Source organism: Castor canadensis, chromosome 19 (genome assembly GCF_047511655.1).
Source record: "Castor canadensis chromosome 19, mCasCan1.hap1v2, whole genome shotgun sequence".
NCBI lineage: Eukaryota > Metazoa > Chordata > Mammalia > Rodentia > Castoridae > Castor > Castor canadensis.
In genome coordinates, this window is record NC_133404.1 from 8815460 (window position 1) to 8842235 (window position 26776).

A 26776-nucleotide genomic window follows, 5' to 3' on the forward strand; every position below is an offset into this window, starting at 1 on the left:
TTCCTTACAGACATCATAGCTCTGCAATCTGACAACATATGACAGACATCCCCGAGGGTCTCTACTCCAAGATTCCATTGCCTAAGAATTGCTTCGATCTCTCTCCTGTTTTTTCCAGATAGAAACAAGGACCTGGGCATGGGAGAGAAATATGCAACAGACTCGACAAAAGTGGTTGTCTTAGCCCATCCAGGCTGCCATGACAACATACCATAAGCTGGGTAGCTTATAAATGACAGAAATTTATTATTTCCACAGTATTAGAGACCAGAAGTTCAAGCTTAAGGAGCTGGTCTGCTTCTGCTGTGTGCTCACATGATGGAGGAGACAAAAAGCTCTGTAGAGTCTCTTGTATAAGGGCAACAATCTCAATCCTGATCTAATCACCTTCCCAACGCCCCATCTTCTAATGCTATCACCTTGAAGATTAGGACTTCAGTGTGTGATTTTGGGGCGTGTCACATACATTCAGGCCACACAGGAGTTCAAAATGTCAGGAAGTTGTCTTAAACTAGGATCTTTCAGAAGCAGATCCTTGAACAAGGACTTGAGTACAAGTGGATTATTTGGGATTTTGAGATGGGGAAGTGAGACAGGAGCGTGTTCCCACTGAGGAGGGAAGACCTGCACTGAATGTCAGCAGCACCATCCAATTAGCTGGGTGCCCAGATGGAGCCAAAAGCAAGAGGAAACCCACCTGTGCACACCGCTCCAGCCTTCTTGAGCAGGTGCATTTTTGCTGCTGTTATTGTCCCCAGACATCATACTTCAGCTTCTTCAGCCTTTCAATATGGACTCACACAAGCGACGCTCCAAGGAGCTTCCAAGCCTTCGACCTCAGACTAGGATTACATCATTGGTCCTCCATGTTCTGAGGCTTCCAGTTTCTCGGACAGAAGAGCAGCTACTGGGTTCTCTGGCTCTCCAGCTTGCAGATGGCCTTTGTGAGAAAATCTAGACTTTGATACTGCAAGGTAAGATAATAAATCCCCTTTTATAATTAGATAAACATTCTACTGATTCTGTTCCTCTAGAGAATTCTGAGTAACACTCTGAGTCTGAGTGTATTTTCACCATGGGCACCTGGAATTTAGTCCTGCTGGAGAACTTTGGTAGTACATACTTCATGGTTATCCACCTCAGGGCATATTTTCCCCCAGAAGTGATGTTTGCAGAGGGCAGGTACAGGAATGGTGATGCCAAGAGGATGTGGGTGAAAGCTTTGATAATGTCTGCTACTGCAGTACAGTACAAGGAACATTGTTCTGACTTTCTTGGTTGTTTATTGTATTCACATGCATAGGAAATACATCTTGTAAGAGATCCCATATGTACTAAGCATGCTGGGGAGTCTTCTGATCCATTTTGTCAAGAAGACAGAGATGATACTGAATTAGAAGGAAATGTATCTCCACCATCTTGCTGAATGACATGAAGATTTGACTAGTTGAAATCATAGGACTCAAAGAGCAGTTTGTGGAGAGAGCAATGACATGCCCTATAGGGAAGAGGCTCAGGTGTGGAAATGAGGGCATGCATGGAAATTAGATGCCTGTGTTAGTCAACTTTCCATCACTATAACAAAATACCTGAGATAATTAACTTATAAAAGAATATTTTGGTTCACAGTTTTGGAGGTTCCAGTCTGTGATGGGTGGGTCCTGTTTCTTTGGACCTGGGGCAAGGCAGCACATCACGGTGAGAGTATGTGGTAGAAAGAGCACAAACTACTTCCCTTATGGCCGGAAGCAGAAAAACAAGGAGGGGGCCAGGTTCCCATAATTCCCTTCAAGGACCTCAGTGAGCTAAGATTCCCTATTATGCCCCTCCTCTTAAAGGCTCCACTACCTCCAATGGATCCTGAAGATCAAGCCTTTGGAAGATATTCAACACCCAAATTATTGAAATGCTCCAAAGCTTCATGACGACAGACTGATGATTTTTCCCATCGCTGTGCTCCAACTCAGAGTGAATTAGCCAAGGATTCATCATTTCACCTCTTTCCGCTCATTCTGCCTGCACCATTTGTAGAACGTGCAAGGAAGAGCAGTTAACATCTCCTCCTTGGATAAGCATTTGTGAGCAAACAGAACACTCAACACTCAGGGTCCCTGAAGAATGGGATAGCTCTTATCCTTCAAGGAAAGACAGAGTGAAAAATGACTACAGTGGGAGCAGGGAAATAGGACTAGGAGAGAGGTATGAACTTTCTGTAAGGCAGAGCAGAGTGCCTTCCTTCTGACTGTCAGGATCCAGGCAAATATCTGAAGGGATGTGGCAAATGAGCTGGGGTTCTTTTCAGTGCTGGGAATAGAACGCAGGGCCTCTTGCATGCTAGGTGAGTGCTGTACCACTGAGCTGCCTCCCCAGGCCCCGAACCTATTTTTTTTAATTGTAGAACACACTTTAAAAAAATTATTGTTGTATTGGTGGGTATGTTGTGACATTTACCAAAAGTCTTACAATATATCATAGAATTTACCCTCTCCATCATTCTTTACTTTCCCTTCCCCATTCCTGGAATAGTTTCACCAGGTGTCATTTTTTCATTTTCATACATGAGTACATACTATTTCCACCACATTCACCTCCTACACCTTTTCTTTATCTCCTCCCTTCCTCCCACTGGTGCCAATCCCCAGACAGGATCTGTTTTACTCTCTTGTTCTCTATTTTTGAAAAAAGACATTTTGGGTGTTTCATTGTGATATTTCCATGTATATATGTGCTATAATCTGAATAGTTTCATCCCCTCTATTTTTCTCCTTTTTACCTTAGTCCTCTTCTTATGGTAATTTTGACAGGTTTAAATTTCTATATTCATTCTTGTATAGGAAGTACATCAATCATATTCACCTTCTTAACTTCCTTCTTTTACCTCTCCTGTTGGTGACCTCCTCTTAGCATGATTTGTTTTTCATGATGTTGTTTATGTTTGTATTGGGCCTGAATTCCACATATGAGAGAAAACATGTGTGTGGCCTTTGGCTGTCTGAGCCTGGCTAACTTCACTTCAGATGATGTTCTCCAGTTCCATCCATTTACCTACAAATGACAAAAATTTATTCTTCTTTGTGGCTGAATAAAATGCCATTGTATATAAATGCCACATTTTCTTAACCCATTCATCAGTTGTGGGACATCTTGTCTGTTTCCATAGCTTAGCTACTGCTGCAATAAACATGGGTTGCAGGTGTCTTTATTGTAACCTGACATATATTTCTTTGGGTATATCCCTAGCAATGGAATTGCTGGATCATATGCTGAGTCCTGTTTTGGGATGGACATAGCAGGCACTCCCAATGTAGAGAACTGTAATAGACAAAGGGATGGGGCAGGGAAAGTGGAGGGTATTTTGGAGGTTAATTGGCCGTTCTAATGTGGCTGGGACCTCAGCTTCATGTGAAGACATTATGGACAACTTTGGGAAAGGGAACAGGGAACCAGGGAGTATAGATCCCTTAGTGTTGGGTAGAAGAGACAGGAGGAAGCTCTGGGCCACATGAGTCCCTGAGGCTTCCAGAGCAGGCATGGAGGGGCATGCTTTTATAGAACAAGGCTGTAAGGGTCACCCATGAGTCAGAAGCACCCAGCTTAGAAACAGGGGCATGGGATCTTAGTGAGGGTGCCTGGTACGGTGGTAGTCGGGTGGTTTCTTGTGATTGAGGTTCCTGAAAATCAGCTTCTGCCTTTGGTTCTCTCTCTTTCTTTTGGAGAACAGGGCATAGATCTGAGACTCAAACACTGACCTAATCTCCCATTGTGTCCAGGGCTATTTTCCTGGTGGGAGAGGCTATCTTTCTGGATTGGTTTTGTCTAGTTTCCTTTAAGGACCTTGTGAGTGATCTGAGTTTACAAAGTGGACTGGATAAGGTTCACCAAAAAGTTGAAATTCCAGGGTTGGGGAGCTATCAGAGGCAGAGAGCAAAACCAGATTTCTCTAGAATGCTGACTTACTGGCATGCCATAAAAGAAAAGGACAGGAAACTTGATCTTGAGTTTTTAAATTTTAAGAGTATTGGCATTGGGACCAGTAGTAATAAAAACTTAAATTCCTACAGCCTACCACTGACCAGCAAGGAAATAATTTCTGAGCTTATTAATTCATTTACCAAATATTTATTGAGCATCCATTGTCTTCAGTTTCTTCCTCAGGCACTTTGGAAGCAGCAATGAACAAAACACACGAAACTCACAGAGTTTATGTCCTAATGAGGGAGATGGATTATAAGCAATAACAAAGAAGAGTGTGAGGTGCTAGTTCACATCCTGTGTGGCTCGTGGCTTCCCAAGACCCTTCCCAATGTGTGCCTATCCACTGCTCTACCACTCCCACCTGCCCTCCAAAGTCCAGGCCAAATTCTTCATTCGCTTGCCTCCATCCAGAGGTCAGTTTTTTTGGCTCTTGTTCCACTGCATGCTTAAATCCAGATTTTCTGGAATAATTCCAATATTAAATTTTTTTCTTGTCTTTTCTTATATATTTGAGTTTTGCATTAGAACAAAATTATACCCAGTTGCTAAATTTGTTTAAGGAATTCTGACCCCATTTCCATGCGTTACCTCCCCGATCAGATTTAGTGGTGACTGTTCACCCCTAAACAGAGCCCAGAACACACTGGTGAACCATCAGATTGGCTTGTGGGTTTCACAGCCAGGCAGATCTGTCCAGGACACCTGGAACCCAGTAGCATTTAGGGAGGGCAGTAGCTGTCCTTGGCCTGCTGCCTGCAGCTCTGAGGTGGACACAGAGAGGCAGATTGAGAAACAAGCCAGGACCAACTTAAAGAAATGTTCCTTTCCCGGATGCCCATCCAGGTCGGTGGCATCTCTGTGGGTCAGGCCCTGTAGCTGTTTATTAAACTTCATAACGTATTAATTGCAGACTCTGTCTCGTGTTCTGGGCATTGCATGTCTCTTGCCACTGGACTGTCTGAGGGCTGAACTGTGCAGTCCTGCAGGTGGATGAGCAGAGCCTGGGGCACAGTATCAGTTCAAAGATGCCAAATCAAACACTGGGCGTCTCAGCTGAGCACATTCCTGAGCTCATTAAACTGGGCGAAGTGAGCCAGGCTGATGGAGACCAGGGAGGAGTCGGATGGTTGTAACCTCTGAACACAGCTATGACCAGGCAGCAGCACTGACGGCAAGTGGGCTCGATGCTTGGTCATTGTCTTCCCTCTACCTGTCTTGACTTGGTCCTTTTCACACTTGATGTCCCCGAATCGTGGTGCCAGCTTTGGGGGATGGGTGTTTTGGATAGTTGAGGTCACCCTTGGCACTGCTCAGAAGGAACTCAGTAGCAGGCAGGCAGACAGGCTGCAGTGGAACCAGTCAGTCGGCAGGAAAGGATTATGTGAGATGCAAAACGGATGTGAAGAGTCGTCCAGCTGAGAGCATGCAGGGTGGGATTTCACAACCCTCGTGGAGTGGAGTCGAGTCGTCAAGGCTGAAGGAGTTGGAGAAAGTGCTGGGGGACCGTTGGGGTAACTTCCCAGATAAGAGGCCTGTGAAAGATGGGCAGAGCGAGGCTCAGCTCCTCTCCCCTCCCTGTATACCTACTTGGCATGATTGTTCTTTGTCTTGGGGGCAAATGAAAAGTAAATGGTTTTAATGGCATGTGTGACTTGGAATCTTTGTGAGAGGTGTGGAATGTTATGTTGTTCACTCGTTTGTGTACTGAGACAGGGAAGGTGGTATGGGGAAATCAGATGGAGACAGACAAGTCTGGATTCTGGCAAGCTGTGAGCCTTGCGCAAGTTGTTTAACCTCTCTAGGTCTGTTTTCTATCAGTAAAAAGAGGATGATGACACCTTGGGTAGAACTTGTCCTTCAAAAGTGTATTGTGCTAGGTGTGGCAGTGCATGACTATAATCCCAGCTCCTCCAGAGGCAGAGGTAGGAGGATTGTGGTTCTAGGCCAGCCTGGGTAAAATTAGCACAAGACCTTACCTGAAAAACAAACTAAAAAAAAGCTAACAGGGTTGGGGGTGTGGCTCAAGTGTAGAGCACTTGCCTAGCAACTCTAGGCCTTGGCTTCATTACCCAGTACACACGTGTGGGCACACACACATACATACACACACTAAGCATATTGTAGTGGAAGTGGGAAAATTCAAGTCAAAAAATACTTTGTACTCTACCGGGTTTATAGCATATTTTAGTAAAAAGCCATGAAGATGTAACAACAAGAAGAGAAGGAAGGCTGAGAGTATTATAATTCTCTGACCACAGAGTGAGAGTGAGCCGAAAGGGTGACTAGTGTTTGCCCTTGTCGGGCAGAGGGACCAGCTATGATGAAGCCCCTCCATGATGCCCTGGCTGTAGGGCTCCCTCCATGTGCTGATGACATTTTTAGGAAAAACAGCCAAGTGCCAAGAAGTAAGCCTTAACCAAGGGGTAGCAGTGTATCATCTTGTGACTTAGCCATGAACGGTGGATTGGAGTGAGTTTTGGAGGGAGTGTTGGGGAAGCTCAATGGGGTGAAGGTTTGAGTGGAAGTCAAAGGGCTGTACTGAGCCTGGAGCCCATAAAGTGACACATCTGATTTCCCTCTCCTCTGGTAGAGATGTGACCAGTGTAAATAAACCAAAGTGCGCCATGTTGATTGACCCCCCTTGTCTGCTTGGTGGCTTTGCTATCCAGAAGAGATCTTGGGATGAGGAAGGATTGAGCGCCTTCTCTTGGGGGAGTTTTGTGATCTGAAATCCTGTTGCCGTCACTGTTTTCCATGACCCTTGCTGCCCCTAAAGCAGGGGTGAGCCCACCCCAAATGAGCACTGCATTATGTTGAGAGCATGAAAATGAATGACATGGAGAGGTAAGCTGAGCCCAGCATGTGACATGAATATGTTGCCCAAATATAACCACTTTGTTATGGAAATATTATTATTTATTTAAAGAATGTGTTAAATTTGAAATTAATTAATCAAAGCATTCATTCAAATTCTCACCACTTAGCCCAACACTGACAGCAGTTGTCCAGGTGGGCCCTCTAGTGCCCACCTCCTCCCAAACCTCCTCTCCTTTACACCCCTGCTCAGATGTGACTTTTCTTAGAGCCCCAGAGCTTCATGTTGCCTGCCAGGTAGGGCCCAGACTGATTAACCTGACATTCAAGGTGTCATGATTGGCCCTGAGCTTGTACCTCCAGCCTCCTCTCACACCCTCACCTCGCACTGGACTGTTCAGTCAGCCAGGCCCCTCCCACCTCCAATCTCCAGTCCCCCTTCCCTCCCCTTCCTTTCCCTCCCCTCCCCTCCTCTCCCCTCCCCTCCCCTCCCTTCCTCTCCCATCTTCTCCTAGGCAGAAGTTACATGGTACTCTCTTGCACCTTCTCCAGAAGGAGTGTGCTGCAGTGCAAGTAGTCGGTATCATCCATGAGCTCTTGTTTCCTTGAGTCCAAGATGAGTTCATTCCTTTAAAGCCCCGGCAAGAAACAGCCTCTTCAATGCTTGTTGGATGAATCAAACTGAATGAAGAAACCCAGTGGAGTGATTATAAGAGATATACATAGTGCATAGGCTATCTTATTTAGACACCTAAATGTGAATATCCTCTGTACTAGGGAAGCGAGATGACAGGAGAGGACATTTGAGCTGGAGCTCCTTCTACCTGCCAAAGCAGCCCTTTTATATGGGGCTCAGGGTGGGTGGAATCATCTTTGTAGACCCTGTCTAGGTTTGAACAGCCAGTGAACTTGCCTGTTTCCAGTCTCCAGTTAGTATTTACAGAGATCACATCAGTGTTATGAAGACAAGGATAACAGGAGGCCTGAAATAGGACAACTGCTTTCATAAAAAAAGAAATGTACCATTGGGTTTTCTCTTCTGGAACAATTTGGGCCCTTGAGAGGTGCTACCAGTCCAGTGGCCAGTCAGGCACTCGCTTCCCTTCCTCCCACTGCTCAGAGGTCACCTTCCTCCTCTCTGGAAATGCCCCACTTTCTGGTCTGCATCAAGAGCATGCTCTGAGTGAGGGTCAGAAACAGAACTGCATCATTCAGACCTTGGCCCAGTTTCAACCTGGGCTCCAGTTTCCCATCTATAAAACAACGGACCACAGATATCTGAACTGACCAGGCCCAGCTTCCCCCCCGAGGCTGGATTTAGGGACTCTGAGGGTGGTTCAGACCACTGATCATAGGTGAGGCTCTTGCTTCCTCTCACTCAGTTGGCCTCCTTGTGCATCAGAGCACTCACTGCCTCATGTCCTGGGATTGACTTGACTGTTCTAAGGGCCAGAGACTCCATCCCATTTCTCTCACTGGGCCTCAAGCCTGGACCACTTCACCTTCAAGAGTAAGAGGACTGGCGCTGTATTATCTCTTGGTCCTGACTAAGAAGCTGGTTTCCAAATCAACTGATTCACATAGCGTTTACATTACATTAGGTTTAGGAGTAAAGCAGAGATGATTTAAAAACACGGGAGGGTAGATGTAAGTTACCTGCAAAACCCACGTCACTTAGATAAGAGACTCGAGCATCCATGGATTTTGGGTTTTGCAGGAAGGATCTGGAGCCAGTTCCTCCTGGGTACAAGGGAGGGCTGTTCCATCTCTGTCTTACAGGTCAGAAAACCAAGACGCAAAGAGATTCAGTAATTTTCATAAGGTTACGCAATCAGTATCAAGCAGATAGGTCCAAAGCTGGTGGCTTTCCCACAATGCAATTCTGTGTAAGAGTCCATTCCTAAAATCTGGGCTATAGTTCTTTGATTTCATCCTGATATACAGACTCATGTTAAGGTCTCTACAATGGAAACCACGTCAGTTGCTTTTGGCTTTCAGAGGCTCTGGATATGAATCAGTGAGGAAGGTCAATCAGTCAAGAGGAAGAATCCTACATGATAGGCCAGTGAACTTGGATGCATGAGAATTCACTCACCACTGGACTCAGACTCCACCCAAGCCTAATCCCATCCAGGCCATGCAGCTCAGAGGACACATGCAGCTGGAGCAGGTTTGCTCTGATGGGTCCTGGCCTGGGGCCAGCCCCTCTGGAGGACCAATCCTGGTTGGAGGAGGAGACTTGCTGCAGGGACTTTATCAATGGAATGTGGGCATGGGCTTGCTAGCAGACCCTGAGGAAGAGCAGGGTCACTGGGCCGCCAGCCTCAGACCTGCAGGAGCCGTTGGGTAAAGACTTCTCTCTCTTTGGTTTTCTTATGAATTTTAAATTTTAGAATTATTCTTACTGTGAATTGATTTTTTAATGCAAAGAATCTACCTCTTTCCATAGCTGTCCAAGGCTGTGCTTGTCTCAATTTCAGAAATGATTCTCCAAATGTCAGAAGGAGAGGTTGGAGAGCAGGTAGCAAAACAAAAGGGCCCAGAGAGGACTTGGGAGTGGGGAGCTGTTGCAGATAGGGCTGCATGGACGAGTTAGCCAGAAATCAAATGTCAGTTTTTACCTGATCCTGCAAAGGACTTCTTCATCAGGACTTCTTTGCCTGTTGGTCACATTCCCTTATCACTTTTCCAGCCCAGCTTTGTGACTCTAAGTGTTGGACGGAGAACTGATAAGGGTAGGTGATTGACACTCACAGCCTTCGAAAGCCCCCGTGGATCATCTGCACCTTTGTGTTGGGGGGAAACTGGCGCTCCTGATCCCGATGTCTAAGATACAGCCCAGGACTCCAGGAGGAGGGCACAGGCCCACGCCTGAGGATGCTGGGGTTGCCTCTGTGTTCTGTACCTAGGGAGGTCTTCACTTTGGTATTCACAATGTGCTCTCTGCAGCTGGATTTAGAGTCTCCCCAGAGAGAGCAGTGGTGGTGAATAAAGGGGTTACACAGCTTTGGAATTTCAGGTATTCTTACTTAAAAAAAAAAGCGAGAACAGAGATTTCCATCTGATTTGAGTAAAGTCCCATCCCAGACCTCTTTAGCAAATGACAGATGCTAAATGATTTATCTTTTTCAATTCATAGGAACCATATGCTGAGTGACCCATTTCACAGCACTAACTAAATTGATCTTCTTTCTATGATATTAAAATGGTGATTTGTTTTGTAGTTGATTCTGATTGATATTTTATAACCCCAATTGCTTATACCAAATCAAATTCAATTAATTTCTGTTGAATTGACAAATGGCAGGTGGTTAAATGACACATGCACAAGTCTAACTGTACCTGTGTGTAAAGACATAAAACCACAGGGAAAGAGTCTTGTACTATGAATGCTTCTGTTTCCTGGAATGTGAGCACAGATTCACATGCAATGGATTGCTTCTCAACAGAAAAGGTAACTTTTTTTGTAATTAAGTGTTATGATTTTCTTTAAAGAGTAAATATATTAAAGCAGTATATATTTTTTTTCTGTTGAGACAGGAACTTGCTATGAACCCAGGCTGGCCTTGAATTCGTGATCAGTCTCCCCAGGGCTGGGATTATAGGTGCCATCCACCATGCCCAAGAAAACAAGTGTTCTTTTTCTTTCTTTCTTTCTTTTTTTTTTTGAGGTACTAGGATTTGAATTTAGGGCTTCATGTTTGTTAGGGAGGCATTCTACCATTTGAGACATACTCCCAGGTTTCCCCTTTTTTTTTGCTTTAGTTATATTTCAGATGGGGTCTCACACGTTTTGCCTGAGACCTGCCTTGGACTACGATTCTTTTACTTATGCCTCTGTATAGCTGGGATTACAGACTAGATCAACTATGCCTAGCTCTGCTATTCTTCACCTTAGCTGTTTGTTGGTATCACTGGGCAGCTTTGATCCTAAGGTGCAACCAGTTACATCAGAAGCTCTGGGAGGCAGCTTGGACAGGTGCAGGTTTTGGAACAGTGCAAAAAGACTAACCTAAGACATTTTGTGTTCACACAGGATCTCCTTGCTCAAACGCATTGATGTACAAACTTGGCTGTCTGGTTACAGTGTTAGGTCCTTCTATCCAGAGATTCTGATTTAATTGGTCCAGCTATGGCCCAGGTGATTCCAGTGCCCAGTGAGGATTACAGTTGTAATGGCAGCTGATGACCTAGGAATCAGAATGCCAGGCTCCTCCCGGGCTGAGTCCTCAGCTCCTGCCATGAGCTTGGATAAGTCTAACTGTGGTATGCCAAATTTTCCTTTTATGGAAGCTGGAACTTGGGGACAACGGGTAGAGGGAATGTCCCCTGAGAACCCTTCCTGACTTAGGAGGTGGCTGAGGCCCCTGAGTGCCTTCCCAAGGTTGCAGTTATTAGCAGAGACTCAGCACCTGCTGTCTCAGCTCTGGATCTGAGGGTGAAGAGGGCAACTTGGGAGACCATAGGGTGGACAGGCAGAGGCAGCTCACAGAAGTAAGAGTCACAGCCCAGAGACTCTACTGCCACCTCCATCAAAGACAGGCCAGAAAGGGGTGGGCTGGACAATGAAGGGGTTGTGTAAATGGGACACTGAGAGGTCCCCATCCTCCTTGTGCTATGTGATGCTGGAAGGACGTAGTGGTCACCTGTGAAACACTGTTGAGCTCATAACCACAACAAAAACAGAGCATGTCTTCACGATTCCTTTTCCTGAGGTTTTATTTTTGTAGTTCCTCATAACTGTCTCTATACAGTGTGCTTTCAATTTTTTTTTTTGGATTGGTCCAAAGACATCCATGTGGAAAGAAACAAACAAATCTTGTATTATCCTTCAGATTCCAAGACTATTAATGATTAAAAGTACAGCACTCACTTATTTAGGGTTGAAATGTCTCACACTTCTGGTCTGAGCAAGGCTACTATCATCCTTAGTTTGTAGTTGGGAATACAGGAGTCCACTGAGGGTAACTTACATGGCCCAATTCACATGGTAGATGACAGAGTCTGGATTTGAAGCCAGGACTGTGGGAACCTGGAGGAGAAGTGTGTAACCATTGCCCTAGGCCTCCCTTTGAGTCAGACTTCATTTTATAGGATGTAGTGGTGCTAGGCTCAGAGACATGCACCTTTTTTTTTTTTTTCCCTGTACTGGGGCTTGAACTCAGGCCCTACACTTTGAGCCACTCCACTAGCCCTTTTTGGTGATAGGTTTTTTTCAAGATAGGGTCACACAGAATTATTTGCCCGGGCTGGCTTTGAACTGCAATCCTCCTAATCTCTGCCTCCTGGGTAGCTAGGATTACAGGTGTGAGCCACAGTGCCCAGCAAGAGAGGTGAACCTTTTCCCTTAACATCAGGTGATCTCCTGAATGGTCCTGGGAGGCAGCTTTAGGGCTACACACATTTTCCAGGTGAGGAAACTTGCCATCCAGAGCAGGTCACCTACCTGTACACCCACAGCTGCAGGTGAGTGGAAACTCGGATGGAGCCCATGTTCTGGGGTGTGTGTGGCCTGTGCTCCATCTACCATGTACACTGCAGGGGTTGGCAGAGCCTGGTGGGCTGGGCTTCTTGTCATTATGCATCCTTGGGTCCCAAGCCCTGCCATGATGCCTGACACATGGTGGGCTTGAACTAAATGTTTGCAGGACAAAAGCCCCCAAGAACAGGCTTTCACAGTGGCAATGCCAACCATTACAGCTGCCACTCAGCCACATGAGGCCTCTTAGAGATTCAAGTTTGTGGATTACCTCCCCCGGAAGAGGAACAGAGGCCTTTCTGTGGGCATTTCCACACCTGGACCTACTCCCTAAGTGTGTCTGCCTTCTCTACCCAGGCTGTAAGTCAATGACAACACAGTGTTGCGTGGTAGGGCTTCTGGGACCCTCAGATGCCTTAGTCACAGGCTCTAGCGGTGATGGAGGACATCTGGGTCAAACCCAGGTCCAGTGTGGGACATAGTCCATCTGTGCAGTGAGATACAGAAGACTTTCCGTCTCTGCACAGCATCTCCCTGGCCTGGGTGCCTCCCCTAGGGGTCACTGTCAGGGTCAGGGAGGCTGTGAGATCCAATATCTACAGAGAGCCAGCCGGGCATGCAGCCTCATCCTGCTCCAGGCTGCTGCCTGATTACCCATGAAAAGAAGGCTTACTTCTGGCTGGAAACCCCTGAGGCAGCGGATTTCAGTGTGAGTAAGCAATTCCAGGGCATTAGGGGAATGAATACAGGCTCTCGTCTGGAGAGCAGAAAGCCACATTGGGCTAGATGCAAAAAGAAGCAGGAAGCTTGGCTTTCTCAGGGCCCCAAGCACGCAGCCCTGATATTAAATCCCTGCAAAAGAATGTCTTCATCTTTATGGATGGAGGAAGAGGCAAATGCTTATGAAAAGAACTAGGGACAGCAAAGCCAGGTCCAGGAAATCCCCTTCATCCTGGACGCAGATCCAAGTAGCCCAGATCTGAGCCCTCTATTCTCTGGCAACCTCTAAGTGAACTTTCTGGGGACCCTCCCATTTCTGTTATCACTGAGGTTGGTGGCCAGGAGAACACATCACAGAGACAACATCTGTTACTTTCTCATAGGCAGATTGCACACATTTTGCTTTATTCCATCTTTAACCACTGGATAGATGAGGGAACCAAAGCTCACAGAGGTTCTGTCCCTGGTCTGGATCCCACTGTTGGTTAATGCAAAGCCAGGCCTCCAGTTAATAACGCTCATGACTGGAAGTTCCGCCTTCCAGATGCGACACTTCCGCCCTCCAGTGTAACCCAGGGGTCTACTTGTCTGCCACAGTAAGAGAGTGTAAGCTTCTAGAGAGCAGGGTGCTGATTCAGTGACTTCTGTAGAGTTCACCCTGAGCACCAGGTGGGCTGCAGAGGAGGTGGGCAGTGAGTTTGACTGAAGGAAGGAATGCACCAAGTACTATTTCTACAGTCTCATGAGACCAGAAAGATAATCACAATGACAACAGCCAACATTTGCTTCTCGCTTATCAGCACTTTGGCACCAGGGGTTTGTTTGATTCTTGCGACAGACAAAGGCACAACCATTATTTCCATGAAATGGACCAGAAGACTGCAGCTTGGCTAGCTGTTCGGTCTGTTCAAACCTCTGGTAAAATGCTGAGAAAAATCTCAAACCCAATTCCAAGCCTCAGACACTCACAGAACATCCTTCTAGAACTCCTAATCCATAAAGCAAAGACTTATGTTGTTGCAGGACGGCTCAGACAGAGACAGAGAGAGCACCAAAGCTTTCAGGAGGCAAGTTTATTAAGCAAGCCAGCAGCGACTCAGCAGACTCATGTCCAAAGGCTGAGCACCGAGAACAAAGGGGGCTTTCCTTATATACTGTTTAGAGCAGGTTGCAGAAATGGGGGGGTACGGCTTGTCCCACACATAATCACATGTTACTTCATTGGCTGTTTTAACCTCTGGGACCAGATGACCCTCCTCTGGTCTCCAGGAAACATTCCCCAACTCCACTTTTCCTGTAGCACTCATGAGTCTTTCTTCCCCCTCCCTGCCTTCCTGCCACACGCCCCCTTTGATGATTGGACCCACTTCTGGGTCAAAGAGCATCATCTTGACAAAGACGCAGTACTGGGGATTAGGCAGGGTGATATCAGGCATGCTCCTAAGACAAGGGACGTTGTTCCTGTCAAGCTCTTGAGCCTACTTAGGTTGGGAACCAGCCCCCAGTAAGTCTTTGGAACTTTATCTCTTTTAAGTCTGCACAGGGACATACATGGGCAAGCTTTTTTTTTTGTCTTGTCAGTAATCTGTTTAATTAACTTTTTTTAAAATCATCAATCTGTAGACAGTATTTACTCAGATTGAGATAATTTCAGGCTATTGAAGCCAGCAGGTGAGGTTGGGGCTTCGTGTGATTGGGAGCCCCTCACCACTGAGTCTCCTGAGTAGCAGGATCAAATCCCCTACCAGGGTGGAGAACTGGCCTTTTGGATGGAGATACAGTAATTTCCAGTAATAGAGGTTTTTAGGAGCCGAATGCTCTCCCTGAAGCTAGGGAGAGTGGTTTTATTAAAGGGCTCTTGTGGGTTTAGCTCTTTTGCCTCTCATGGCCAATGGTCTCTCATATTTGCTCCTCCACAAACATAACACGAAATTACATTTAGAGTTTGTGCTATGGACTCAGCTAGTGAGAGGTACAGGTTTGTTGGGGTCATTAACCTGGGTGTGGTTAACAAGCTTTCCAATGCTGGTGAAGCTTTGGGCCTCTAGCCATTGCTCCCGAGGGCGATAGATAGAGTTAAAATAGATATACTGACCATCGTGAAAACACACTGAGTAGGTGGTATGGCTGTGGGTGCATGACCCAGCAATGCTGCCTGCACAAGAATAGTTAAGTATGGAAAACCAGAGTGTTGGTAACAGCACTCCCTGCTTGGGTAGTGCACACACATGAGTCACAGTCCAAAGCCTGGGGGTCCCCAGGTAGAGAGCTGACCAAGATTAGTAAGAAGAATACACAGAACAGACTTATCATCAAAGGTGAGATGCGCGACTCCTTAGGCTTCCACCGTGTGTACACTGGTCAGCTTCTGGAGTGACTAGAGCAGGGATGATGTCTTGTTATCATGGTTTCCTGTTGTCTCCTGGGAAGCAGAGTTGGGTTGGGGAAGGGCACTAGTGTTTTGAAGGTGATCTTGTATGGTGAGACCAGGTCAGGGATGCTCACCCATTCGAGGGAAGCTGGCTTCACTCGGCTGTGGGAGGTCCCGGGAACGATCTCTGCTACCTTAACTGCTGTGGGGGTGGACAAAACATCAACAAAAGGGTCCTTCCAGTGGGGCTTTATGGTTGAACATTTTATTTCTTTACCCAAACTGTATCCCCTGGTTTATAAGGGTGCATGGGAGTTGTCAGGCTAACAGGAGTCTCTGTCTTACTCAGTCATTGATTTTTGAGAGAGTCAAATCAAAGTCCTGTATCTGTTGTCTCAGGGTGAGGTCACCTATTTTTTTAAAGTCCCCTCACAGGTCCTTGACTAAAGGGGGTAGATGCCAAAAAGGCATTTTAAAAGGGGCTGTTTGGTGGGGGGCTTTATCCAATCCTGAGCAAGGCTGTGGGGAGTGGTTGATCCCACAGTAGGTGGGTCTCCCGGCATAGTTTTTTAATTATAATTTTTTTAGAGTCCTGTGTATATGTTTTATTTTTTCCTGAACTCTGGGGGCAGTAGGCCGTGTGTAGCTTTTAAGATATTTTTAATTTTTTAGCCATTAACTGTACCACCTCAGTCACAAAAGCCAGCCCATTGTCTGACCTAATAGACACAGGTATTATATATTGAGGGATGATTTTCTTTAACAGGCACCTGGCCACTTTTTGGGCTTTCTTAGTCCAAATGGGGAAGACTTTTATACATTCTGAGAAGGTGTTCACAAACACAGCAAACACCAGCTGGGGATTGTTTCTACCACACAGACTGTACCTTTTACATACTGTCTTATTTATGCTGGAGAGCTTGGAGACCTAAAAATGCTAGGCCAAGGTAGTCTCAAGAGCTATTTGTCCTGAGTGAGTTCCTTTATGGAACTGTTTGACAAATGTGGGAGCAAGTGACTCAGGTTTGGCAATGCAGCTATCAGTAAACTTTCACCATCCGTCCAGTAGAAAATTTTCTCCTTCGGTCTCAAACCAAACCCGTTCTTGTGAAGTATGTCATGGATCCCATTCAGATAAGGGACACAAGAATAAGGCAGCTGCCAGTGAGGCTGAGGTTTGTCGTCCTGTGAGCGGTTCTTGCTTGGCTTTCCTATCAGCCTTTCAATTTCCCCAAACAGCTGTTGTCTCCCCCTTCTGGTGCCCTCAGCAGTATATAACTGCTATTCGCTTAGGGGCCCATACAATGTTTAGTAATTTTAGAATTTTTTGTCCATATTTAACACTTCCTCTCCTGAGTTAGAAGTCCCCGACTGGCAGTGGTCTTGTTTTTAATGACAGCGTCCAGAGTCACTACTGCTTATCCAGCAAAACGTGTGTCTTTTTGGACAAAGCTGTTGCCATCCGTGAAACACTCAACTTCTGGATGACTAATAGGCTGGCTGGTCAAGCATGGCCAGCTGGAGAACACCTCATCAATAATCTTAAATAGTCATGCACTGGGGGGCCTGAATTAGCCCGTAATAGGGTGACTGAGTTTAGAGTCTTCACAACCTGTAGCTGGACATGCAGGTTTTTACATAACATGTTTTGATATTTGACCATTTGGGAATTTGTTAACCAATATTTTTTTTTGTATTTTATGAGAGTTAAAACAGAGTGGGGAACTCACACTGTGAGTTTTTGTCTCAAAGTAAGTTTGTCTGCTTTAGCTGCCAAGACAGCAGTAACCTCCACAGTGCATAGGCAGGGCGGCCAGCCTGGGGAAACTGCATCAAGTTGCTCTGATAAATAGGCCACCAGGCAGTGCCAGGAACCTAGCAGCTAGGTCAAGACTCCTACAGCTCCCAATCTCTCATGTACATATAGGAAAAAGGGCTTTATTGTATCTGGCAGGCCCAGAGCAGGGATGTTTGTGAGTGGCCTCTTAATTCTTTAAAGGCCTTTTTTAAAAAAATTTTTTTTTTTTTGCTTTTCTCCCCATACCATGGGTTTTTATCCTCCCCCCTTTGTGGCTTCATAAAGGGGTTTTGCCAAGAGAGAGTAATTGGGGATCCAGATCCAGCAGAAACCTGCAGCTCCTAGAAATTCTCTAATCTGTACAGTGGCACATAGGGGATGGGGACTCCTCAGGGTCCCCCACTAATATGGGTTTCTCTGGCTTTTTACATTTTCCCTTGTATTTGGAAGCTGCTGCTGCCCTGGCTACCATAACCCTACATGCTTTCTCTAGGTGGGGCTTTAGCCATGTGGGCCAACTGAGGGCGGCATCTTGCCAGGAGTCAATATAAGGAACCATCTGGGTGTTCCAGATTCCCTTATAACCACTTAAAAAAACTCTATTGACTATGACCCTATTTAATGACCCCTCTGAGGGCCATCCTACATCAAAAGCAGGGCAGTCTATTTCACAGAAGGTCCTAAGCTTGTCAGGAGTCAGTTTGACCCTGTAATCTCCATTAAATCTCCTCTAAAAGTTCTAGGGGTGTTCTTACTCTGACCTCCTCCCATTCCTCCTGTTTGCCAGACATCAAGACAGAGACAAAGACAGAGCGATGAGGGCTGTGGAGAGGAGGTAAGGGGTCCTCCTCTCTGGCACTCAGGGGAAAACAAATGACACCACTTGCTTTGTCCATCTTCAGCCGCTCCCCTTTCAGGGATTTAGGCATCTCTTGGCCATAGTGAGTCCTTATAAGCCCTGAACCAGAGGCCTTGTTAGGGCCCACCCTAGGCCATATGAGTCCACTGTGGACCCACGATCAGGCTTCCACACTTGCTTTACAACCAGGCTACATCTCAGGCTTGCACTTTCACACACTCTCACACAGCACAGTACTTCCACCCTGCTTCTTGAACCTGAAAGACATGGTTTCACCCCCAAAAAGGGTGTAACTCAGGTGCCTTTTGAGAGTTGATCAGACTCTCCTTCTGCATCCTGAGGCAGGCCTGAATTTGAACCTGGGTTCTTACCAGTCTGATGAGCAGGGCTCCCAGGTTGGTTCCTGAGCCTTTCCAGGTTCCTCTGTGCAACCGGAACTCACCTCCTCAGCTCACCAGGAGAGAGGCTCCCTCCCCCAGTTCTGCCTGGCAGGGGCAGTCTTTCCGGTGAGCTGGGGACTTTGAGCTGGTGACAAGGAGGTGAAAACACTGCCCTCCCCAAATCCCAGATGAGCCCCTACAAATGTTACAGGAGGGCTCAAACAGAGACAGAGAGAGCACCAAAGCTTTCGGGAAGCAAGTTTATTAAGCAAGCCAGCAGCGACTCAGCAGACTCATGTCCAAAGGCTGAGCACCGAGAACAAAGGGGGCTTTCCTTATATACCGTTTAGAGCAGGTTACAGAAATGGGGGGGTACTGCTTGTCCCAACATAATCACATGTTACTTCATTGGCTGTTTTAACCTCTGGGACCAGGTGACCCTCCTCTGGTCCCCAGGTAACAGTCTCCAACTCTGGGTTTTCTTTGTTTCACTGTAGCACTCATGAGTCCTTCTTCCCCCTCCCTGCCTTCCTGCTGCAATGTGGCTTTTGCTCTGTGCCAGGTGTTCAGAGTTGCAAACATTAGCAAGTTTAATTCTTAAATGACACACAAGGACTGCATGTTAGTATCATCAGCTCCCCGTTACGTCTGTAGAAACGGAGACAGAGACATTCAGGTGGTTGGGCACACAACCGGCAAGTAGCAGACTGAGAACATTTTTGAAGTCCATGTTCTGACCACTTGGCTGCACTGCCTCTTCTTAAAGGTGACTATTAGCTGGGCCACCAGTGGTTCACACCTGTAATCCTAGCTACTCAGGAGGCAGAGATCCTGAGGATCATGATTAGAAGCCAGCCCAGGCTAATAGTTCAAGAGATTCTATCTCAAGTAGAGCTCCTGCCTAGCAAGAGTGAAGCCTTGAGTTCAAACCCCAGTACCACACACAAAAAACTGTTAATTGGCTTCTTCTTTGTGTAAGGCCCTGGGCCTCTCTTCATTTGGTCCTCACAGCAGCTCCTGGAGTACATCTCAGCGCCCTTAAGTGATAATCAGAGTGACAGAGATGTGGGAGGTAGATTGGAATTTGAATGCAGGTCTGTCTGATTCCAGACACAGAGTCCTTCCTTCCTGTGGCCCTGAGCCAGCTTCTCACCTATTTTGTTAGGGCTCATAGGGTGAGGCTGTATCCACCAGTGTAGGTCACACCCCTTGGTGTGATTCAGATGTGCTGAAGTTTCAAAATTAGGCGAATTAAGGCTGAACTCTAAATTGGGGGTGTGGTCTTTGGCTGTGGGGGTGTTGGGGAGATGGGATACCCTCAAACCCTGCGGTCTGTGCTCGGGGCTCCAGCGCCAGGAGGCCGGGGGCACCTCAGGGTGAATGTGGAGCAGCTTGAGTGAGATGCCAGTTCCTTGGGCCTAGAACTGCTCAGAGGTTCAGAACCCCATTCTTAGGGGGCCCCATTGTTGGTTAAACTTTCCTGTTACCATCTTGAGACTTCTTTTATTTTTTGGTGGTATTAAGGTTTGAACTCAGACCTTGCTCTTGCTAGGCAGCACTTTACCACTTGAGCCACTCCCCAACCCTGTTTTACTTTTAGGTTATTTTTAAAGCAGGGTCTTAAGTTTTTCCTTGGTTGGGCCTTGGACCATGACTCACGCCATGGCTCACGCCATGACCGCCTGGCTTGTTGATTGAGATGGGTCTAACTTTTTGCCAGGGCTGACCTTGAACTGCAGTTCTCCAGATCTCTGCCTTCCAGGGAGCAGGGATTACAGATATGAGCCACTGAGCCTAGCCTGAAACTTAGTATTTTAAACAAAGGAACTGGCATTTTTGTTTTGCATTCTGAGCACCACAAATCATGTAGCAACCCCTTCTCCAGTGGAGGCCTCATCACTGATCATGTATCTGAATTCACTGTATGACTCCTCGTGTGAAGCACACTTTTTGCGTCCAGATTGACAGTGTTGGCAGATGTGACCTAGAGTATTCCTGACACTAGCCAGGGAGGAGGTTTTGCAGCATTTGAGGAGGATGGTGATGAGGAACCAGAACTTCAGGTCTGACACCAAGTCACTTTTGTGTTTGTGTAGCTGAGAGCAGGCACTGGGGTGGAGATGGATGAGGTAGTGTGGACCCTGAGTTTCTTCTTCTGGAAGGTGGCTGCCTCCAGAACACCTCTTACCACCATGGCTTGTCCATTTATCTCCCCAGGACCCATGTTTTATTGGGAAGAGATTGGCACTGAAAATCCATTTGAGAGCTCCCCTGACCAGCAGTGGTGTAGAGCTGTCTAATTGAGATCAAAGCTCAGTTCATTAATCAACACCAGTGTGATTGCACAGATGTCACACTTCTGAACAGCGGGAACAAGTTACATCCACGAAGGAATGGGTTCCTTAACAACTACAGATGCAACTCATCTGGATAAAATGCAGCTAGAACCTTAATGCCCAGGACTTCTTCCCCCGCCCTTTTTAACAGTGGCGATTATCATTTGAGTCTATGAAATTTTAAAAGTTTTGATGATTTGATCTTCTAATGACTTTTTTTTTTCACTCTAGAAACTAATGTGTGATCCTTTTCCTAATTCTTGGGAAAAGTTTCAAGCCAGAGACATAGTTTAAAATTACCTTTCATAATGGAAAAGTCTAAAACTGAGAACCCAATGAGATTTAAGACAAATGTTTTTTATTTAACATTTAATTTATGCAAAACAGATATTTAACATTTAAAACAAATAATACTTTAAAAAAACAAATATCTAAATTTGATTTTAAGTTCTTAATTGAAACAATTTCCCATGAAAAAAAAGCTAGATGTACAGCCACGGTGTGTGCAAATATAAATTCTTTACAGATTAAAGAACTAAGTGAAAAAATATTAGATATAAAAATAAAATTTTTAAGGCTGGGTATGGTGGCTCATGCCTGTAATTCTAGCTATTGAGGAGGTAGATAACCGAAGGATTGAGGTTTGAAGCCAGCCAATAAAAGAAGTTTGCGAGACCAATAAAAAGACCCTATCTTAACATACACTTTCCAGCTGCCTGTCACCCCCAGCTGCCTGTCACCCCAGCTACTTGGGAAGTTTCCTGGGCATAAACACAAGACCCTGTTACAAAAATAGCTGAAATGTTATTGGACTTGGATCACAAGAAAAGGGGAGAGCACATATGGGAGATATAGGAATAGGTAGAAAACCCAAAACATGAAAGCGTTTGATGTCCCCACTCCAAAGGAACTAATACAGAAACCTTAAAGTGACAGGTTGTCACTAGCAGGGGATCAGGAACCAATGTAAAGATCAGTTAGAGATGAATCAACATGGGACGTAACACCTGGGCACATGAGAGCAATAGTAGGAATCTTTCTGTATAGCCATCCTTAACTCAACTAGCAAAAATGCTTTGTCTTTCTTATTATGCTTATGTCTTTTCTTCAACAAAATCAGTCACAAGGACAGAACGGGACCTGCCTGAAACTGAGGAGGGGAGGGGGGGAAAAGTGGGGGAGGGGGCATAGTGGAGAAATGACCCAAACAATGTATGCACATAATAATAAAAAAAGCTGAAAGAAAAAGGGCTGGGGATGTGACTCAAAGTGGCAGGGCACCTCCCTAGAAAGTGCAAGCCCTGAGTTCAAATCCTAGTTCTACAAAAAAAAAAAAGTTCAAAGAAATAACCTTGAAGTAGGATTGACTTGCTTAAAGAAGAAAGATAATATTTAGTAGTCATAAAGAAAAGCTTATTAAATTTAATTATATAAAAATTTCAAACTAGGTATGGCCAATGGTAACACAATCAAAGATGGACGACAAATGGTAGCCCAGGACAGGGCCATGCAAAAAATTTCGATCCCGATGGGAATGGTAAATTCTGCTATGCCTACTGGGCACTGGAAGTGGAGCTGATATGACTGAAGAAGTGAATTTCAAGTTTTATTTACTTTAAGTTGGTTTAGATGTTTATAGTCACAGCCTTATTGGTCAGCTCAGTCCGAGAGAAAATACTGGTAAAAAGGCAACACCCAGCCAGGCGCCAATGGCTCACACCTATGATCCTAGGTACTCAGGAGGAGGAGATCAGGAGGAACAGGTTTAGAGCCAGCTTGAGGCAAATAGTTTGGGGCCCTATCTTGAAAAAACCCAATACAAAACAGGGCTGGAGGAATGGCTCAAGTGGTAGAGCGCCAGCCTAGCAAGTATGAGGCCTTGAGTTCAAGTCCCAGTATTGCTAAAAAAGTGCACCAGTCATAATAAACACACTCCTACAAACAGGTAAGGCAAAGATCAACAGCCCAGAAGGAAAAATAAATGGATAAGGACATGCAGAGTTAATTCCTAGAAGAAATGTAAATGAAAAATAAACATTTGCCTAAGGACACTAGTAATCAGGGAAACACAGACTAGGATAGAATCCATTAATTACACCTAGGGGTGTTAAAAGTGTAGAGAAATGGGAAGTCCTATTTACTGATAGGAGTACAAAGTACTGTAGATTTTATGGAAAATTACCTATTGCGATTGAAATGGTGCCTACTTTTGATATAGCCAAGCCAATGCTAGGAGTATATCTTATGAGAATAAAATCAATGGTACCCAAGGATAGAAATTGTTTGTAAGGGCCCCAGATTATCAACAGCTTTAATAGTCATCAGTAAGGGGCCTGGAGGAGGGACTAATTTTGTGTGTGTGTGTGTTAGAAAGATCTCTGATTCTGATCAGCTTTAAGACCAACAGAACAGATGTACCATAACCAAATCACCCAAACCTCTACTGAAAATTTACGTTGTTTTCAGCTTTTGGCTGTTTTGGAGAATCCTTTTGTAGCAAAAGCTCATCCTTAATTTGTTCCTTAAGACTAAATCACCTGAAGAGGAATGGCTGAGTGTAGGGAATGTGTGTTTTGAAAACTTTAATAAAGTGCTACTAACTTGCCCTCTTCAAGTTATTTAGCTATCAAACTATTTTAGCTCACTTTGTTGTTCTATTTCTGTGTAGCCATTGTGAAGCTTAATGGCCTGCAATTTAGGCAGGACTTGAAGGAACTAGTTTTTTTTGGTTTATTTTTAGGCATTACTGGAGTTTGAACTCATGGCCTTGCACTTGCTAGGCAAGCCCTCTACCACTTGAGCCGCACACAGCCAGACCTTTTTGCATTGGTTATTTTTGAAATACGGTCTTGTGCTTTTTGCTTGGGCCAGTATTGGAGGTGACCCTCTTACCTATCTTTCCTGCATAGCTGGGATTGCAGACGTATGCCACTATGTCCTGCTTGTTTGTTGAAATGGAATTTTTCCCCTGAGTTCAAACTCCACTACCACCAAAAAAAAAAAAAAAAAAAGAAAAAGAAAAAGAGATGGGATCTCGCTAACTTTTTTTTGGCCCAGGCTGGTCTTGAGCATCAATCCTATGGTCTCCACTTCCTATGTAGCTGGGATTGCAGGCATGCACCCCACGCCTGGCCCGAAAGGGGACTACTTTGACTGTACTGCATGCAGTGTGTCTAAAAGACAAATTTTCACGAGATCTCATTCTCAAGGTTGGCAAGCTCCAGCCACCAGCTGGGAGCTGACCTGGGCCGTGGCTAGAACACGACATTACCATGGGGCTGCTTGGGCTTCCTCACAACATGGTGGCCAAATTCCAAGAACGAGCACAGCAGGAGTCCCAGGAAGGAAATATATTTTTTCTCTAGCCTAGCTCCAGAAGTCACACAACACATCTTCCATGGCAGAGACAAATCCAGATTTAAAGGAAGGCAACTCAGACCCTGTGTCATTATAGGAGGAAGGCCAAAATCACAGAGTAGGAAGGTCACATGGTAGGCAAGGTATTGCTGCAGATCCCCTTGGAAGACATAATCTGGTTGGTTTGTTTGTTTTGGTGGCACTGGGAATTGAACTCAGGGCCTTATGCTTGCTACGTGGGAACTCTTACCACTTGAGTCCCTCCACCAGCCTGAGGAAAACATAATCTGCTGCACATTGATCATGCCAGCCAGGTTTTGCAACTTTTCTTGAATCTCAACTCTAGTATATACTTTAATAGGTTAAAGAGTATTGAGTTATTAAAATCTGGTCTATGCCAGAATTTCATACTTTTAGCAAGAATTTTAAGAATCTTAGCAGTCCTGAGTTGAAATAAGCAGTCCTCAATCTAAGGCTTTTTCAACATTCTTTCACAGCACAGCACACATAGAAAACAACATTTGCCTTGTGCGTGGAGGTAAGCCAGAGGGGATTTTGGGAAATTTATGGACAGGTTGAAAAAATTATGTATTTCTAGTATGAAATAGTGATGAATAAAATAATATAAAGTATTAGTGAAAGTGCTAAGTGTTGGATTTTCATAAAGCTTATAAATAAAACATTTTCGAATTTCTTCACAAGAAATTTTGCATCTTTTGCAAGAAAGTTTGCATCTAACTTTTAAGAAACTTTAGGTTTCGTACCTGAAGTGGCTGCATGCGATTCTTGATCAAGGTTTTTAAGCTCAATTAATTTATGTTGATTAGAAAATTTCCCACCCGAGTAAAGATAAAAAATTAGGAACAACTTTCATCATTTGAGATTATGCTTAAAAAAATCTATATTCCTTCATTTTCCCTCTTTGGCTCTGGAGATGTTGAAATTTCCTTGGATAATGAAAATGAATTTTGAACCTAGTTAAATTTTTAATATTGTGTTTTTGAAAATTTTGCCAATGTGTATGGTTGAGTTAGAATACCTTGCAAATACCTGCGATGTCACAGAAAAGGCTCCCTGCAGGGGACATAGGATATGCAGTCAGTGCCTTTCCCTCCAGGGGTGGAAAAGTAGAATCACTCCAAGTCACATTTCCCTATGTCCCTAATTCAGAAAGCCCTGTCCGATTTTTCTGGAAAACAGTTCTTTGCAAAAGATAAAGAGCAGAGGTGCAGTCCAGCAATTGGACACTAGAGGGTGGAAGCTTGAAGTTGTTTGGGTAATGACTCTAGACGGAAGAGTTTACTTTAGTCAGGCTGTTACTAGCTCTGCCATACTGCAGATCACAGATATTTCATAGCAAAGAAGTCCCCTGTCCTCTGAGATCTCAGTCTAGAGTACAGTGTACAATAGGGGAAAATAATGCTTATTTTCTAACAGGTTCATTCATGCATTTACCCATTCATTCATCCACTCAGTCATCTACCCACTCATCCATCCATCTATCCATCCCATTATTCATCTAGCCAAGAAACATTTATTCAGCAGCTACTATGATCTGGTCCTTTCTGGATGCTGAGGAGAGAGAAATGAGTAGGAAGCCTCCTTGCTACTGAGGCTCTTATAGCTCAAGAGGAGAGATGTCTCTCACGCAGCCAGGGACCACAGAGTATGGCATCCACTGTGAACAAGAGAACAAGAGAAGCTCTGAGGCTGTGTGGCTGGACTAAGGGTACCATGATGTGTGGGTGACCCACTGCCTTTGGGCCTTCCCCACAGGTTCTACACAGTGGGGTCTATCCTGCACAGTGGGGCACATAGCAGGAGGTCAGTTGACCTCTGGCAAATGAATTTCCACATGATGATACCCCAGCACTCGAAAGGCACCCAGTTCCTCTTGTATTGTCTAGACTAAAATCTAGACCCTCAGTCTGACATTCCTGTCCTTCCCCAATGTGACCCCAGCTGGCCTTAGCTAAAGGGCCTCTGCTGCTTGCTATAAAACCTCACCTCTGGCTACATCTACCATCTTCAAGTCTCCCCTGCCTGCCTCTAGGTTTAGAAAGCTTCTGAGCCAGCCGGTTTATATTAGCAGAAGTGCTTTATTAAACAGTTGCAATTGAGTATGACTTCGAATCAGGCTTTGTTTTTCTTTTTCCCAACAACTTTCCCAACTGTTGTTATGCTGAGTATCAGCGCTCTTAATGATGGTGTCTACTTCCAGAAAGTTCAGTCACTTGCTATTGTAAAGAACTTAGCCCTGATCATTTAAAAATGTTCATCTCACATTTATTTAAAGCTCTTCTCTTTGCCCCAGAGCAGGTGTGACAGGGAGTGCTAATGGTTTTCAGGACCCAGTCTGGAAGCTGGGTTGGGGTGAAGGGCCTGGTCTACTCCCAGGGGCCCTCATCCTGACACACCTCCTCTGCAGTAGCTGCAGGAGGAAGGAGAAGACAGAGATTTTCTTCACGTCCTTGTGACTTTTTGCCTGGCCAGCACTGCAAAGCCAACAGTTAAAATCAGGTGTGATCCATTTTCCACCTTTGTGCCAAATGGTGGTCAGAAGGAATGACCTTGACCTTCTGTATTCTTTGCTGTGGCCAAGCTCAGCTCATACAGGCATAGATAGAAGTCTGGAGTCCAAACAATGTCTCACCAGGGCACAAAGCCCAGCCTTTTCATTTTGAAAG

General features: G+C 45.3%; 1 long non-coding RNA gene across 1 annotated transcript in view; it reads right to left on the bottom strand.

Annotated features, from left to right (window-relative positions):
* Window positions 1-4116: 4116 nt before the first annotated feature.
* LOC141419194 (uncharacterized) overlaps window positions 4117-26776 on the bottom strand; it is a 79130-nt gene continuing 56470 nt past the window's right edge. Inside the window, exons 2-3 of the long non-coding RNA XR_012443850.1 lie at window positions 7333-7470; window positions 4117-5507 (exon numbers count right to left, since the gene is read on the bottom strand). This is a non-coding gene — a long non-coding RNA (uncharacterized lncRNA). The remainder of the gene's footprint in view (window positions 5508-7332; window positions 7471-26776) is intronic.